The sequence below is a fragment of the Mus musculus genome, chromosome 3 (assembly GCF_000001635.26).
Source record: "Mus musculus strain C57BL/6J chromosome 3, GRCm38.p6 C57BL/6J".
In the NCBI taxonomy this organism is placed as follows: Eukaryota; Metazoa; Chordata; class Mammalia; order Rodentia; family Muridae; genus Mus; species Mus musculus.
Window position 1 is genome coordinate 133,807,312 of NC_000069.6, and position 18,926 is coordinate 133,826,237.

The 18,926-nt window shown below is 37.6% G+C and overlaps 1 long non-coding RNA gene across 1 annotated transcript; it reads right to left on the reverse strand.

Annotated features, from left to right (window-relative positions):
* Positions 1-8,560: 8,560 nt before the first annotated feature.
* Gm30484 lies at positions 8,561-11,319 on the reverse strand. The gene is made up of 3 exons (XR_376100.3): positions 11,076-11,319; positions 10,572-10,715; positions 8,561-8,924 (listed from the first exon to the last, which is right to left on the reverse strand). It is a non-coding gene; the product is annotated as a predicted gene, 30484 (long non-coding RNA).
* Between the last annotated feature and the right edge of the window lie 7,607 nt (positions 11,320-18,926).

Sequence of the window (18,926 nt, forward strand, 5' to 3'; positions counted from 1 at the left end):
TGTTCCAAACAACAATTAAATTGGTTATTACAAAATGTTGATATTTGGCTTATTATATACCATCATTTTAGATAAAATTGATAATCATTATCCTAAAGATAGGTTGTTAAAAATTGCTTTTATACATGCTTTTTTACCTCCTATAAATTCATACATGCATGCATCCCATTTACTATATTTAAATATAACCCTTCCATAATATATATATATATATATATATATATATATATATATATATATGATTATTCTTTTGAGTTTCGTCCTACTTCAACACAGATAATTAAACTGTGTGCTATAGCTGGTGTTTTAAAATATTAAATAATCAAACTTTAATTTGTATATTAATCGTCTCTCTCCCTCCCTCCCTCCTCTCTCTTATTTTCTGTCTCTCTCCCTCCCTCCTTCCTTCTCTCTCTCTCTCTCTCTCTCTCTCTCTCTATATATATATATATATATATATATATATATATATATATATATATATATCTCAAAGTTTACAATTGCTTAAAATTGTTTGCCTCTTAGATACTATAAATTCTCAAATTTACAATTGTTTATACATATACAACTCATAAAAATGCCATCATTTTAAAAAGACTGTCCTTAGACATTTAAAAATTTGTTGTAGATTGCCTAGACAAGATCTCTTAAGACAATGCCATAATAAATTTATATCCCAAATTGATTATAGCTCTTACACAAAAATAATTGGCCATATAATCTCATTTTTTTTTACATAATGAAAATAGTAATAGCTTAAAATAATATTTTGGTATTTTTAAAAAATATACATGTCAAATTATAAAAATTTGTTCTCAGTGTCCTCAGTTTCTACCTATTCCACATAATGGCATTAATTTTTGAAGACTTATACTTCTCCAGTTATTACAAATAGATACTCATATTTCTAATTAAAAATATATATAATAAATAAAATATATAGATATAACTATTGATACCTTTTCAGACTTTCTAGTTACAACTACTCTAAAAGAAAAACAACTAAAAATATAATTAGTCATTGCCTATATTAAATTTTTTTTTAATACTTGGTGTTCCAAATCAAATTAAAACAGATATTGGAACTAGCTATTACAGTCAAATATTTCAGATATTTTGTCAACAATTTAATGTTACCCATGTTGTTGAAATTTTTTATAATTCTCAAAGACAAAATATTGTAAAGCTTTAAAAACTATATCTTCTTTAAAAACAAAAAAAGAAAAAATTATATCCCTGTGCACATTACTTAAATCACATTTTTATTTAAAAAATTTTAAAATTTGGATGTCAAAGAACTTATTAAACACCTTATAGTATCTTAAAACTAGGCATACTCATGTCTAGGTGAGATGAAAAGGATCCACTTATTAGCATGTGGCATGATCCTGAACAGGTACTTAGTATCAGGAAGAGAACATGCTTGTGTTTTCTCCACAGAATGCTGCAGGAGCATAACAGATGCCAGAATGATTTATGTGACCTGCGAGTTTGCTGAGTGCCCTCACTGTGGTGACAAAAAAGCTGTACTGGGTATATGTTCTTGACCCACCTTTGCTTACCTTTGTCCCAGATTAGATAAGCTAAAGCTGCCTTGCTTCAAGCTTTTTAACCTTATGGGACAGAGAACATTAGAGACTGTGGAAACTAATTTAAAAAAATTAGATGAAATTAGAAAAAATTCTCTTTCCTTTAATGTGACCAGTTATTCTAACTCAATCATGGACTGGTCTAGTAATAATTCCAATATTAGAGATTCCTAATATGAAGATAGCTAAAAACATCTTTATTAGCTAACAGAGTTAACTTGGAGCATAGCCTATTTACATGAGAAGTAACAGCCTTTCTGTTGATTCTCAAAGCCACCTCCCTGACACCTGGAGGCCAGAGTTTGAACTTGACAGTTGCTAATTTGCAACTAAATAGAGTACCTGGACTTCCCCACAGACAGCCTTCATCCTGTTGCTTTTCAACTCTCAGTTTTGTATTTCAAGCAGGATAGTCACCACCCTACAGCCTGTCTTAAGCAAGCTTGCAGGCTTGCCTTCAGCAAGCACAGGTGGCAAAAATTCATCGATATGAAAAAATGTATTGAAAATATATTGTGGCTTTGGTCTGATTGGGAATAAGGTGTGCTATGAGGGCCAGTTAGTCAAAGACAGGCAACTAAGGTTTCTAAACTATATCAATCTAAGACAAAGGTATGTGCCAAGAGGCTGTGGTTTATTCATAATACCACCATAAAGCTATGTTTGTACAAAATAAACACAAGCAAGCTACACATACTTCCTTGACAGATAATAATAGTTCATAGAAAACCTAGTCCCAAGCCAGGCACGACCACCAGCCACCATAATTCCCAGGCAAGACCATGGAGCATAAATAAATATTATGCCCCAGTTCAGCTAATTTTTATTATATATTTAGAGAAAAATTGTTGCCTCCCTCAGCCTTGAGAAGGCTGATTTAGACCTTTGTTGCCACTGTGAATAAGACCACTTGGGGTGGAGCCTTCCCACCTAGATGGGTCTATTGCTCTGTCATCTGCACTGCTCTTCTCCAAGACCCCAATACCCACTGAGAGGCTGAACCTGTCTTCCTGAGATAGTCCCAAGATAGCTGACAACCTGTGGAATTGGTGACCTAATGCTAACAGCTCTGGCAGACTAGTGCTAACAACCTGGCAACAAAGCCTCAAGAAGCCTGTCATGGCAGGGGATGGGCCTCCCCTCTTTATAAGCACAGATTCTTAGTAAACTTTGGAGGCCTTGATCAGAAATCTGTCTTGGTCTCTTTCTTCTCTTGCCTTCTCTCCCTTACAGCTCCAGCCTCCCACTCAGGAAACCAGTTCATGGGGCCGCAGGTGGCTAGAGCCCAACACTGGCAGAGCCCCGCAGGAGATATAGATATGAGGCTCCTATCACAGGCGATTGTTGGCATCTGACTAATGACTGTTTTTGGTGGTTGTTTATGGGGTGGTTGCCCAAGTGGGGCAGTCACTGGATGGTTGTTCCTTCAGGTTCTGCTCTGAACTTTGTCTTTGTAACTCCCTCCATGGGTATTTTGTTCCCCATTCTAAGACCGAAGAATCCACTCATTGGTCTTCCTTCTTCTTGAGTTTCATGTGTTTTGCAAGTTGTATCTTGAGTATTCTAAGTTTCTGGGCTAATATCCACTTATCAGTGAGTTCTTTTGCATATCATGTGTGTTCTTTTGTGATTGAGTTACCCCAATCAGGATGATATCCTCAACAGACTGATTTCCAGAGTGGTTGTACAAGCTTGTAATCCCACCAGCAATGGAGGAGTGTTCCTCTTTAACTACATCCTTGCCAGCATCTGCTGTCACCTGAAATTTGATCTTAGCCATTCTGACTGGTATGAGGTCGAATCTCAGGGTTGTTTTGATTTGCATTTCCCTGATGATTAAGGATGTTGAACATTTTTTCAGGTCCTTCTCAGCCATTTGGTATTCCTCAGTTGAGAATTCTTTGTTTAGCTCTATACCCCATTTTTAAATGAGGTTATTTGATTTTCAGGAGTCCAGCTTCTTGAGTTTTTTGTTTGTTTGTTTCATTTGTTTTGTTTTTTGTTTGTTTGTTTGTTTTGTTTGTTTTTTTTTCGAGACAGGGTTTCTCTGTATAGCCCTGGCTGTCCTGGAACTCACTTTGTAGACCAGGCAGGCCTCGAACTCAGAAATCTGCCTGCCTCTGCCTCCCGAGTGCTGGGATTAAAGGCGTGCACCACCATGCGCAGCTTTTGATTTTTTTGGTATATATTGGCTATTATTCCGCTATTCGATTTAGGATTGGTAAAGATCCTTTCCTAATCTGTTGGTGACCTTTTTGGTTTTTGTTTTAGGGCATCATTTTCCTCCTTGTGTTGGAGTTTTCCCTTTATTATCTTTGAAGGGTTGGACTCATCAAATGATATTGTGTGAATTTGGTTTTGTCATGTAATACTTTGGTTTCTTCATCTATGGTAATTGAGAGTTTTGCTGGGTATAGTAGCCTGGGCTGGCATTCTTGTTCTCTTAGTGTTTGTATGACATCTGTCCAGGATGTTCTGGCTTTCATAGTCTCTGATGAGAAGTCTGGTGTAATTCGAACAGGTTTGCCTATATATGTTACTTGTCCTTTTCCCCTTACTACATTTAATATTCTATCTTGACTTAGTGCAGTTTTTGTTCTGATTTTTATGTGTCTGGAGAGATTTCTTTTCTGGTCCAGTCTATTTGGAGTTTTGTAGGCTTCTTGTATATTCATGGGCATCTCTCTCTTTAGGTTAGGGAATTTTTTTTTCTATAATTTTGTTGAAGATATTTACTGGCCCTTTAAGTTGAAAATCTTCATTCTCATCTATACCTATTATCCTTATATTTGGTCTTCTCATTGTGTCCTGGATTTCCTGGATGTTTTGAGTTAGGATCTTTTTGCATTTTGCATTTTCTTTGATTGTTGTGTCCATGTTCTCTATGGAATCCCCTGCACCTGTGATTCTCTCTTCCATATCTTTTATTCTGTTGCATCTATGGTTCTTGATATATTTCCCTAGGATTTCAATCTCAAAAGTTGTCTGCCTTTGTGTGTTCTTTATTGTTTCTACTTCTATTTTACAACCTGGATTGTTTTGTTCAATACTTTCACCTGTTTCATAGTGTTTTCCTGTAACTCTTTAAGGGTTTTTTGTGTTTCCTCTTTCAGGGCTTCTAGATGTTTACCTATGTTCTCCTGTATTTCTTTAAGGGAGTTATTTATTTCCTTCTTAAAGTCCTCCATCATCATCATGAGAAGTGACTTTAGATCCATATCTTGCTCTTCTTGTGTGTTGGTGTATCCAGGACTTACTATGGTGGGAGAGTTTGTTTCTGATGATGCCAAGTAACCTTGGTCTGTGTTGCTTCTGTTCTTATGCTTGCCTCCTACCATTTGATTATCTCAAGTGCTTACCTCCCTCAATATATCTGTCCTTCCTATAATCCTGGTTGATTCTGGACTCCTGAGAGTCCAGCTTTCTCTGTGATACTGTGATACAGAGATCCTGTGAACCTGAGATTCTGGGTGTGTCAGAGTTCTTGGCAGTCAAGCTTCCTCATAGACTCTAAGATCCTGGTGTGATCAACATTTTGGTATCCTGGGATCCTATGATACTGGGTACCATATGTTACAGTGCCTGGAAGTGGTGTCTATTCTGGAGACTTTCTGGTTTTCAGGTGTGTTTGAAACCAAGGTATACTGGCATCAATCAGAAGGAACCTGAGCTACATGTCAGGCAGGGCTCCTGTGTTCTTGCTCCTGCTGTTACAGGCCTTTCATAATTGCTTTGGAACAGATGTTGTGTTGCACTCACCAGTGATCCTATGATCTTGGGTGTACTAGGGCCCCTGCAGTGTGGAGAGTCCTCTTGGTACTTCAGGACCTTCTGCGGTGTTTATTCCCAAGGTGGCCTGGAGCTGGTGCAGCAAAATCTTGCTAGTGTATGCAATGGTGTCAGCGTTTGGAGGCTGATTATGGGATGCTTCCCTGGATGGATGGTCACAGTCAGCTATTGGATGGATCACAGGGCCCCCAATGGAGGACCTAGAGAAAGTACCAAAGGAGCTAAAGGGAACTCCAACCCTATAGGTGGAACAACAATATGAACTAACCAGTACCCTGGAGCTCTTGTCTCTAGCCGTATATGTATCAAAAGATGGCCTAGTTGGCCATCACTGGAAAGAGAGGCTCATTGGTCATGAAAACTTTATATGCCCCAGTACAGGGGAACCCCAGGGCCAAAAATTGGGAGTGGGTGGTTATGGGAGTGGGTGGGGATGCTATGGGGGACTTTTGGGATAACATTGGAATTGTAATGAGGAAAAGACCTAATTAAAAATATTTAAAAAGAAAAAAAAAAGAAAATTGAGTTTATTTGGTTAAAGTTTTTATTTTTTAAAGGACTTTCCATAAAAATCTCTGAGAGGAAAATAGAGCAGAATTTGACTTATCATCTACTCCTGGAAGTTTTCTTCCTCCACAGTGGCATCAGGATTAGTTGGCACAGATTTTCTTTAGTTACTTTGCCTCAAAAATGTTGCGTTATCTTGAGCCATGGGCTAAGTTTCTACCAACAAGATCACGGAAGCATTTGTTAAACATATTTGTTTGTAATAGGTGTTAGAATTTGTCAGGTGACGTGACTTTCCCAGATTTTCAAAGACTGTGAATTAAGAAAGCATCTGGCCAGGCATGGTGGTGCATGCCTTTAATCCCAGAACTTGGGAGGTGGAGGCAGGCACATTTCTGAGTTTCAGGCCAGCCTGGTCTACAGAGTGAGTTCCAGGACAGCCAGGGCTATACAGAGAAACCCTATCTCAAAACAAAACACAACAAAAGATAACAAAACAAAACAAAACAACAAACAAACAAATAAAAAAACCCCAAAGCATCTGAAAAGTACTCTGAAAATTAGCAACCTCATAGGAAGAAAAATAATATTAACCAACTGGAGCCCTCAAAGCTCCCAGGTACTAAGCCACCAACCAAAGAGTACACAGGGTGTACCCATGGCTCCAACTGGATATGTAGCAGAGAATTGCCATATCTGACATCACTGGAAGGAGAAACCACCTTTTATCCAATGTTGGCTTGACAACCCAGGATAGGGAAATGCTAGGCCACTGAAACAGGAATGGGTGGGTGGGTAGGGGAGCACTCACATAAAGGCAGGGGAAGTAGGAGGGGATGGGGGCTTGAGGTAGGGTAACTGGGAAGGGGGATAATAATTGAAATGTAAATTAATAAAATAACCAATAAAAATACGTTCAATAATTATTCCCTTTTAATCTTAATGATCATACCACAAAACTCATAATCAATTCAATCAATGCTACTCTTCCTATGTTGTTAATTTTAGGCTATATCTACTCCAAGGAATCTAAAGGCAGGAAGCATGCCCATGTGATCATTTTGTTACATAAACAGAAGTATGATGATGTTGCTGTGCAGATGGTCTACAATGCCTTTCTTAAAAGCAAGTCTAAATTCAAGGGAACTCTGTTATTCTGTTAATCCTCCCTTGACATTCATATAGATTAATAGAAGATTGGAGGGTAATCTAGCACCCAGAAGAAAAATGACAGTAGGTGCAGTTTTTTTGGAAGGTATCTTCAGAGTATAGCAGAATGAACTCACTGCATATATCCAGTACAACATTAGTTTTTGTTTGTTGTTTGTTTGTTTGTTTTTTGAGTTTTTCGAGACAGGGTCTCTCTGTCTATCCCTGGCTGTCCTGGAACTCACTCTGTAAACCAGGCTGTCCTCGAACTCATAAATCAACTTGCCTCTGCTTCTCAAGTGCTGGGATTAAAGGCATGTGCCAGCATTGCCTGGCACAACATTAGTTCTTATACCTCCAAAATATGGCTTACTATGTGAGAGAAGTAGCCTGAAACAGGTTATTTAATCCCTGCCACCTCTAACTCACTACAGAAAAGGAAAATAATTCCTTGTCAGTTGACAAAATAATTTGAAGGAATGAAACCAAGAAGCTAAGCCAATTAAGTAATGGTTAGTGCATTTATGTTGAAGCAGACAAAGAATATACCAATATGTCTGATATACATCAATTTAAATATGAAATTTAGCCTGTCTACAAGAAATACAGGCATGGGAAAGGAGACTGAGGAAAGGGCCAACCAATGAGCAACCCAAGATGAGACCCATCCCCTAATCAAGCACCAATCCCTGACACTATTAAGATGCTCTGCTCTGCTTGCAGACAGGAGCATGTTGTCCTCTAATAGGCTCCACACAGCAGCTGACTCACACAGATACAAACCTTCACAACCAAACAGTGGATGGAGTTTAGGGACTCTAATGGAAGAATAGGAAGGATTGTGGGCCCCAACAGGGATAGGAACTCCACAGGCACATCAACATAGTCAACTTAATTTGGAACCTTGGAGCTCTTAGTGTCTGAAACAGTAAACAATGAATATATGCATGACCTAGACCTAGGTCTCCCTGCATATATGTAGCAGATATACAGCTTTGTCTTCCTGTGTATCCCTAATATATGGAGCAGGAGCACCCACAGCCAAACAGTAGATGGAGCTTGGGGACAGTTATGTGATAAAGGAAAACGAATTACTGCTTCTAGGAGATTAGAAACTCCACAGAAAGACCAACAGAGTCACCTGATCTTTGGTGCTCTCAGAGCCTGGCCAAGCAAGCAAAGAACATACACAGGCTTGACCTAGGCTTCTCACTACATATGTAGCAGATGTACAGACTTGTCTTCATGTGGGTCTTTAACAACTGGAGAAGGGCTATCACAAAAGTAGTTACCTCTATAGAGGATATGTTCTTCTAGCTGGGGTGACTTTGTCTGGCCCCAGTAGGAGAGGAAGCATCTAGGCTTTCAGAGACTTGAAGTGGCAGGGTTGGAGAGATTCCTAGGGTGCTCTAATTGCTCTGAGGAAAAGGATATGTGGGAAAGTTTGTTGGGGTGTTAACCAGGAGGGGCACAGTGAGTGGGGTGTAAAGTGAATAAGTAAAAAATTGAAAAACCAAGTCTAAAAATAAAGCTAATAACTACAGTTATTTATTGGTAATACTCATTTATTACAAATAAGATGAAAGTTATAGATGAAGGATACAGCCATCAGTGTAAATAGTTAGAGAAAATAAAACTGAAGGTAGGTGGAGAAGTCTAAATAGTAGATCCAAAAACATCTTATTTCATTAAGTCAGGCAGGTTCACAGAATCCTTGACATATCTTATAAGAAAATATGAATCTACCTTATAAAACTACAGAGAATAATCATGACACCTACAAATGAATAAAAAGTAAGGAGGTTTACAAATTGAGTCCTCTTATTATGGATATAAGGTTATAAACATATATGATCCCCCGGGGTACCGTCTCAGGAATCACACCAGCGACTATAAAAGAAAAGAATAAATTAAGAGAGTTTGAAAAATCAGTTTTCTTCTTCTTCTTCTTCTTCTTCTTCTTCTTCTTCTACTACTACTACTACTACTACTACTACTACTACTACTACTACTACACTTATGGTTCTTTTACTCTAAAGAAGAACCAGCACTTATAAATTCAGAGGAAGATAAAGAAACATAAGATCTTCAGCCTTAAATGCTAGAAATGACCATAAACTGAAGGGAAGAACCTGTGATCTCAACTCTTAGGAGGCTGTAGCAGAAAGATTAGGGATTCAGTATCAAATAGTTGTGAGAATTCAGGCTGGAGTGTAGTCAAGTTAGCCTAGATGTTTTCACATTGTAAAACGTGAATATTGTTCATTAAATTTTATTCTAAATTTTCATAGTTATCCAGATTCTCTGATAAAGAAATGATGGACAGCCTCTTACACAACAGGTACCAACTCTGTGTGGTATGAATTTACGGATGCATATATGTTTGTGCTTCCTTTATTTTTATCAATATCTAATTACATATCCATTTTAATTAAAATAAATTTATTATTCTAATAATAATTATTACTATTTTTATGTATAGGAATTCACTTATGCCATGTCCATATGGATATCTGAGACAAACTACAGGGTCTAAACATATGGCAGTATTGATAATTCAGAATAAGAATGGAGGTGCACCTCTTATTGGCACCAATCTCATTCTAAAGAAATGTAATTATTTCACCTGTTGCTATTTCTTCTGATTCCAGTTCCCTTTGGAAAGAAATCAGTTGATGAAAGCAACTATGTGGCTGAAGAACAACTCATTAGGCCTGTGAAGGGCAGGGAATGAAGCAGGTGTCAAGAAAAATTCCAGAGAAGAAGCAACAAAAAATAATAGAAAACTTTAAGATTGCTCACAACCCATCTTCTGAAAGCAAACATACTCTGACCTTTATGAAGGGGAACAGAGTGTACTGGAAACATCACATTTCTTCATAGTTATACCATTTATTTCCAAGACTAATTGTAGGAAATAACACAATATATGCCAAATTTATAATGTGATATGTAATATAAGGCTAAAATGCAAAATAATATACTTATGTTTGCTTTAAATTTGCAGGGCTAGGGACAAAGATCCCACAATAGAAAAGTGTCCTGAAAGACTTTCCAAACTCTTAAAAATCTTCAAAGTCATGTTAAACAACCACCCATGGAAGATTTCCTTAGATGCTGTTTTCTAATTCATTTTTAGAATAGTCTACAAAGAAAACTGAACTAAGAAAAGTAAAAGTTAAGATGCTACATGCAGGTGTGTGTGTGTGTGTGTGTGTGTGTGTGCGTGCGCGCCTCTGCTTTAAATGATCTCTTCTCTAGATTAGTTTTCTTTGAGCCTAATATTGAGAGAACAGTGCTGTTAAAACTGAAAATCTGAGTTATTTACCTTCTGACCTGCCTGAATTTACACATTGGCTAAATTTTGCAAAACAGAAAATATTTCAAAGCAAGGGGAATTAAATAAGACTCCTAAAGTTACTTCTCTCTTCCTCCCTGTTTGTTCTCTGATTTTCCACCTCTCCTACACTCCCTAAAATACAATTCTCCACAGCCTTTGGGAATGTAGGAATTTCAGAAGCAACATGAAGGACTCACTGTCAAGCACATCGCCACCACTGTTCTCAGAACTTTCTTGTGAGTCTTCTGGTTCCTGAGAAGATCCTGTGCCTATCACAGGCCTAATGAGTTGTTCTTCAGCCACATAGTTGCTTTCATCAACTGAGTTCCTTCCAGAGGGAACTGGAATCAGAAGAAATAGCACCAGGTGAAATAATTACAGTTCTTTAGAATGATATTGGTGCCAATAAGAGGTGCACCTCCATTCTTATTTTGAATTATCAATACTGTCATATGTTTAGACCCTGTAGTTTGTCTCAGATGTCCATATGGCCATGGCATAAGTGAGTTCCCATACACAAAAAATAGTAATAATTATTATTAGAATAATACAATTATTTTAATAAAAATGGATATGTAATTAGATATTGATAAAAATAAAGGAAGCACAAACATGTATGCATCCATAAATTCATAATACACAGAGTTGGTAACTGTATACTCTACAAATAAATTTAAATTGAGGTAAGAATCTTTACTTACAACAAAAGACCAGGATAGTAGAGGCACAAATCAACTCAAGGAATAACAGGAATTTCATTGGGATGATTGGAAGAGCCCGAAGCACGGATTGTCAAACTCCACAACTGTGATTAGGAAGATTCTTGTAGTGAGTATCATAGACACATAGTACTTATAGTCAAACCAAACAGGATCTTCCACCACCTGGTAAGTTAGAGACAGGAAAGGCTGGAAACAGTGAATGTGAATCATCAACACAGCCAGGGGCTATTTAGAAAGGTCAAGACTTCAAATGTTTGGCAGACCCTTGATTGTGACAACATAGGTTTCCAGTGAAACTGCTTCATAATAAAACATCTGAATTTCTCTTGTTTGAGACAAAGCATTGCCACAATTATGAAGTATCTAACAATTTGTAGATGTTTAGCACATTCTTCTTTCATGACACTGGAATAGAAATTTATGGAGAACTCAGATCCACATCTTATAGAAGGGAACAGTTAGGATAGATCAGATGGATCCAAGGGTAATTTGGAGTCAGTGAGGCTGCACAGTCTTTAAACTACAGTGTGCCTAGTCTACATGGAGTAAAGGTCATTTGATCACACATGGGGTGAGAACCCAACACCACTCCAAGCATTAGATCTGCCTTCTTTTATAAAATTGAAAAGTCTAAGAGCAAAATGTCAGAAAATCAAATTTAAATGTCCTAATGACTGCATACACTGTGGCAGTTCATTTATTAACTGCTCGAGTTCAGCTCAGATTGGGCTTAGGAACCTGAGGACAGATGTGTGTTGTCACTAAAAGTGGAAACAGTGACACCTGTTGACTTTTAATCATTTGGCTCCTACTGACCTTGAGCCATATTTATTTATAAAATTGCAACTCTGCTCACCTGAGCAGTGAAATTCTTAGTTATATTATTAAAAGAAATATTAACACCAGCATTAAAGACCTCGTCATTTCAATTTTTTTCTGTAATTTCCCTTTCTCTTCCCTTTTTCACAGTTCATCACTCATCACATAACTTTTTTTTTTTTTTCATGACAAAGCACTATTTCAGTAAGCCAAAATAAATGTCTGCCAGGCATGTCCTGTAGACTTACCCCGCTTGTAGCCTTTCTGGTTACAAATTATTCAAGGTGAGAGATTGATTAAACATTAATTTTCTCTCTTAATATTCATTTACTTGTTATCTGACACCCCAGAAGTTCTATTGAGTTTTTTGGTTCCTGGTCTTTCCTCCAACATTAAGTCAGAAATAACAGGTCAAGTCGCTTTCTTGTTACTCTCACTCCTGTTTACTTGTGATTATTTTCTTCCACTTTTCAGGGCTCTAATGATGATGTGGAGTTTACCCATAATCCATACTAACTCCCCCATTTTAAAGTTGGCTAAATAGTTCCCTTAATTCCATTTATAATCCCTACAATCCATTTTCTGTTGTTATGTGGACACTGTATGAAAGTTAGACCAGTTTTCTGAAGTTGTGGAGTTACAGGTATGTTTTTGAAACAGGGTGTTATTTACTGTATTTTCTTTTCCTTTTCTTTTTCTTTCTTTTTCTTTTTGTATTTCATTATCTCTTTCTTTTTCTTTTTCTTTTCTCTTTCTTTTTTGCTTTCTATAGTCGTATTTTACTTTACTTTTTATTTAATTTTTATTTATTTTTTAGATATTTTCTTTATTTACATTTCAAATGTTATCCCCTTTCCTAGTTTCCCCAATAAAAATCACCTATCCCGTCCCCCTCCCCGTCACCTCTGCTCCCCCACTTCCCATTCCTGGTCCTGGTATTCCCCTATACAGGGGCATAGAGCTATCACAGGTCCAAGGGCTTCTCCTCTCATTGATCACCGACTAGGCCATCCTCTGCTACATATATAGCTAGACCCAAAAGTTTCACCATGTGTTTTCTTTGATTGGTGGTATAGTTCCAAAGAGCTCTGGATGTACTATTTATTTCATATTGATGTTCCTTCTATGGAGGTTCAGACCCCTTCAGTTCCATGGGTACTTTCTCTGGCTTCTTCAATGTGGACCTTGTGCTCTGTCCAATGGATGACTGAGCATCCACTTTTGTATTTGCCAGGCACTGGCAGAGCCTCACAGGAGACAGCTATATCAGGCTCCTGTCAGCAGGCTCTTGTTGGCATCTGCCTAGTGTCTGGGTTTGGTGGTGGTTTATAGGATGGATCCCTGGGTGGGGCAGTCTCTGGATGGTCTTTCCTTCAGGCCCTGCTCCGGACTTTGTCTTTGTAACTGCTTCCATGGGAATTTTTTCCCCATTGTAAGAGGGAATGAAGTATCCACATTTTTTGTCTTCCTTCTTCTTGAGTCATGTGTTCTGCAAGTTGTATCTTGGGTATTCTAAGTTTCTGGGCTAATATCCACTTATTAGTGAGTGCACATCATGTGAGTTCGTGTTTGTATGGGGTACCTCACTCAGCATGATTTCCTCCGGTTGCATCCATTTGCCTAAGAATTTCATGAATTCACTGTTTTCAATTGCTGAGTAGTACTTCATTGTGTAAATGTACCACATTTTTTTTTGTATCCATTCCTCTGTTGAGGGACATCTGGGTTCTTTCCAGCTTCTGGCTATTATAAATAAGGCTGCTAAGAACATAGTGGAGCATGTGTAATTATTACAAGTTGGAACATATTCTGGGTATATGCCCAGGAGAGGTATTGCTGGATCTTCTGGTAGTACAATGTCCAATTTTCTGAGGAACCGACAAACTGATTTCCAGAGTGGTTGTACCAGCTGGCAATCCTACCAGCAATGGAGGAGTGTTCCTCTTTCTCCATATCCTCCCTAGCATCTGCTGTCATCTGAATTTTTGATCTTAGACATTCTGACTGGTGTGAGGTAGATTTTCAGGGTTGTTTTGATTTGCATTTCCCTGATGATTAAGGATGTTGAACATATTTTCAGGTGCTTCTCAGCTATTCGGTAGTCCTCAGTTGAGAAATCTTTTTTTTTTTTTTCTTTTAAGGCAATACCAAGGGCCTCTTCTCCCATTGATGGCCAACTAGGCCATCATCTGCTACAAATGCAAATAGAGACACCGCTCTGGGGGTACTGGTTAGTACATATCGTTGTTCCTCTATAGGGATGCAGACCCCTTTAGCTCCTTGGGTATTTTCTCTAGCTCCTTTATTAGTGGCCCTGTGTTCCATCCAGTAGATGACTGTGAGCATCCACTTCTGTATTTGTCAGGCATTAGCATAGCCTCACAAGAGAGAGCTATGTCAGGGTCCTGTTAGCAAAATCTTACTGGCATATGCAATAGTATCTGGGTTTGGTGGTTGTATATCGGATGGATCCCTGGGTGGGGCAGTCTCTGGATGGTCTTTCCTTCGGGCTCTGCTCTGAACTTTTTCTCTGTAACTCCTTCCATAGGTATTTTGTTCCCCATTCTATAAGGAGCAAAGTATCCACACTTTGGTCTTCCTTTTCCTTGAGTTTCATGTGTTTTGCAAATTGTATCTTGGATATTCTAAGTTTCTGGGCTAATATCTGTTTATATCATGTGTGTTCTTACTTGATTGGGTTACCTCTCTCAAGAAGTTTTCCTCCAGTTGCATCCATTTGCCTAAGAATTTCATGAATTCATTGTTTTCAATTGCTGAGTTGTACTCCATTGTGTAAATGTACCACATCTTCTAGATCCATTCCTCTGTTGAGGGACATATGGGTTTTTTCCAGCTTCTGGCTATTATAAATAAGGCTGCTATGTACATGTGGAGCATGTGTCCTTATCAGAAGTTGGAACATCTTCTGGGTATATGCCTAGGAGAGGTATTGCTGGATCTTCTGGTAGTACTATGTCCAATTTTCTGAGGAACTGTCAGACTGATTTCCAGTGTGGTTGTACAAGCCTGAAATTCCTCCAAAAATGGAGGAGTGTTCTTTTTGTCCACATCCTCCCCAGCATCTGAAGGTCACCTGAATTTTTGACCTTAGCCATTCTGACTGGTGTGAGGTGGAATCTCAGGGCTGTTTTGATTTGCATTTCCCTGATGATTAAGGATGTTGAACATATTTTCAGGTGCTTTTCAGCCATTTGGTATTCCTCAGGTGAGAATTCTTTGTTTAGGCCTGTACCCCAATTTTTAATGGGGTTATTTGAATTTCTAGAGTCCAGCTTCTTGAATTCTTTGTATATATTAGGTATTAGTCCCCTATCAGATTTAGGATTGATAAAAATCCTTTCCCAATCTGTTGGTGGCCTTTTGTCTTCTTGACAGTGTCTTTTGCCTTACAGAAGCTTTGCAATTTTATGAGGTCTCATTTGTCAATTCTTGATCTTAGAGCACAAGCCATTGCTGTTCTATTCAGGAATTTTTCCCCTGTGCCCATAATTTCGAGGCTTTTCCCGACTTTCTCCTCTATAAGTTTCAGTGTCTCTGGTTTTATGTGGAGTTCCTTGATCCACTTAGACTTGAGGTTTGTACAAGGAGATAAAAATGGATGAATTCATATTCTTCTACATGATAACCCCAGTTGTGCCAGCACCATTTGTTGAAAATGCTGTCTTTTTCCACCGGATGGTTTTAGCTCCCTTGTGAAAGACCAAGTGACCATAGGTGTGTGGACTAATTTCTGAGTCTTCAATTATATTCCGTTGGTCTAACTGTCTGTTGCTGAACCAGTACCATGCAGTTTTTATCACAATGGTTCTGTAGTACAACTTTAGATCAGGCATGGTGATTCCACCAGAGGTTCTTTTATCATTGAGAATAGTTTTTTGCTGTACTAGTTTTTTTGTTATTCCAGATGAATTTGCAAATTGTCTTTCTAACTCTGTCAAGAATTGAGTTGGAATTTTGATGGGATTGCATTAAATCTGTAGGTTGCTTTTGGCAGGATAGGCATTTTTACGATATTAATCCTGCCAATCCATGAGCATGGGAAATCTTTCCATCTTCTGAGATCTTTTTTGATTTCTTTCTTCAGAGTCTTGAAGTTCTTATCATACAGATCTTTCACTTCCTTAGTTAGAGTCATGCCAACGTATTTTGTATTATTTGTGACTATTGAGAAGGGTGTGGTTTCCCTCATTTCTTTCTCAACCTGTTTATCCTTTTTATAGAGAAAGCCATTGATTTGTTTGAGTTAATTTTATCCAGCTACTGCACTGAAGCTGTTTATCCTTTTTAGGAGTTCTCTGCTGGAATTTTTCAGGTCACCTATATATGCTCTCATATCATCTGCAAATAGTGATATTTTGACTTGTTCCTTTACAATTTGTATGCCCTTGATGTCCTTTTGTTGTCTAATTGCTCTGGCTAAGACTTCAAGTATTATGTTGCATAGGTATGGAGAAAGTGGGCAGCCTTGTCTAGTCCCTCAGTTTAGAGGGATTGCTTCAAGTTTCTCTCCATTTAGTTTGATGTTGGTTACTGGTTTGCTGTGTATTGCTTTTATTATATTTAGGTATGGGCTTTGAATTCCTGATCTTTCCAAGACTTTTTATCATGAATGGGAGTTGGATTTTGTCAAGTGCTTTCTCAGCATCTAATGAGAAGATCATGTGTTTTTTGTTTTTGAGTTTGTTTATATAGTGGATTATGCTGATGGATTTCCATATATTAAACCATCCCTCCACCCCTTGTTGAAGCCTACTTGATCAGGATGGCTGATGATTTTGATGTGTTCTTGGATTTGGTTTGGGAGTATTTTATTGAGTATTTTTGCATTGATATTCATAAGGGAAATTCGTTTGAAGTTCTATTTCTTTGTTGGGTCTTTGTGGGGTTTAGGCATCAGAGCAATTGTGGCTTTATAGAATGAATTGGATAGAGTACCTTCTGTTTCTATTTTGTAGAATAGTTTGAGAATTGGAATTAGGTCTTCTTTGAAGGTCTGATAGAACTCTGCACTAAACCCAACTGGTCCTGGGCATTTTTTGGTTGTGAGACTATTAATGACTGCTTCTATTTCTTTAGGGGATATGGGGTTGTTTAGATAGTTAATCTGATCCTGATTTAAGTTTTGTACCTGGAATCTGTCTAGAAAATTGTCCATTTCATCCAGGTTTTCCAGTTTTTTTGAGTATAGCCTTTTGTAGTAGTATCTGATGATGATCTGGATTTCCTCAGGTTCTGTTGTTATGTCTCCTTTTTCATTTCTGATTTTGATAATTAGGATACTGTCCCTGTGCCCTCTAGTTAGTTGATTAAGGGTTTATCTATCTTGTTTTTTTTTCTAAAAAACAAACAAACAAACAAACAAACAAACAAACAAAAAAAAACCCTCCTGGTTTGGTTGATTCTTTGTAAAGTTCTTTTTATTTTTATATGATTGATTTCAGCCCTGAGTTTGCTTATTTCCTGCTGTCTTTGCCTCTTGGGTGAATTTGTTTCCTTTTGTTCTAGAGCTTTTAGGTGTGTTTTAAGGCTGCTAGTGTATGCTTTCTCCAGTTTCTTTTTGGCAACACTCAGAACTATGAGTTTTCCTCTTATGACTCCTTTCATTGTGTCCCATATGTTTGGGTATGTTGTGGCTTCATTTCCATTAAACTCTAAAATGTCTTTATTGCTTTCTTTATTTCTTCCTTGACCAAGGTATCATTGAGTAGAGTGTTGTTCAGCTTCCATGTCAATGTTGGCTTTCTATTATTTATGTTGTTATTAAAGATCAGCCTTAATCTGTGGTGATCTGATAGAATGCATGGTATAATTTTAGTATTTTTGTATCTGTTGAGGCCTGTTTTATGACCAAGTATATGTTTCATTTTGAAGAAAGTACCATGAGTTGGTGAGAAGAAGGTATATTCTTTTGTTTTTGGATAAAATGTTCTGTAGATGTCTGTTATAGCCGTTTTTGTTTTCATAACTTCTGTTAGTTTCACTGTGTCTCTGTTTAGTTCCTGTTTCCACAATCTGTCCATTGATGAGAGAAGGGTGTTGAAGTCTCCAAATATTATTGTTGGTGGTGCTGTGTGTGCTTTGAGCTTACTAAAGATTCTTTAATGAATGTGGATTCTCTTGCATTTGAAGCACAGATATTCAGAATTGAGAGTTCATCTTGGAAGATTAAACCTTTGGTGAGTATGAAGTGCCCCTCTCTGTCTTTTTTTAATAACTTTGGGTTGGAAGTTTATTTTATTCAATATTAGAATGGCTACTCCAGGTTGGTTTTTTTTTTTTTTTTTTTTTTTTTTTGACCATTTGCTTGGAAAATTGTTTTACAGCCTTTTACTCTGAGGTATTGTCTAAACTTTTCCCTGAGGTGGGTTTCATGTATGCAGCAAAATGTTGGTTCTTGTTTATGTAGCCCTTCTATTAGTCTATGTCTTTTTATTGGGCAATTGAATCTATTGATGTTAAGAGAAATTAAAGAAAAGCAATTGTTGCTTCCTGTTCTTTTTGTTGTTAAATTTGTGATTCTGTTCTTGCTGCTATCTTCTTTCAGGTTTGTTGAAAGGCTACTTTCTTGGGTTTTGTTTTAGGGCATCATTTCCCTCCTTGTGTTGGAGTTTTCCCTTAATATCTTTTGAAGGGCTGGACTCGAGGAATGATATTGTGTGAATTTGGTTTTGTCATGTAATACTTTGGTTTCTTCATCTATGGTAATTGAGAGTTTTGCTGGGTATAGTAGCCTGGGCTGGCATTCTTGTTCTCTTAGTGTTTGTATGACATCTGTCCAGGATGTGCTGGCTTTCATAGTCTCTGGTGAGAAGCCTGGTGTAATTCGAACAGGTTTGCCTTTATATGTTACTTGTCCTTTCCCCCTTACTGCATTTAATATTCTATCTTGACTTAGTGCATTTTTTGTTCTGATTATTATGTGTCTGGAGAAATTTCTTTTCTGGTCAAGTCTATTTGGAGTTCTGTAGGCTTCTTGTATGTTCATGGGCA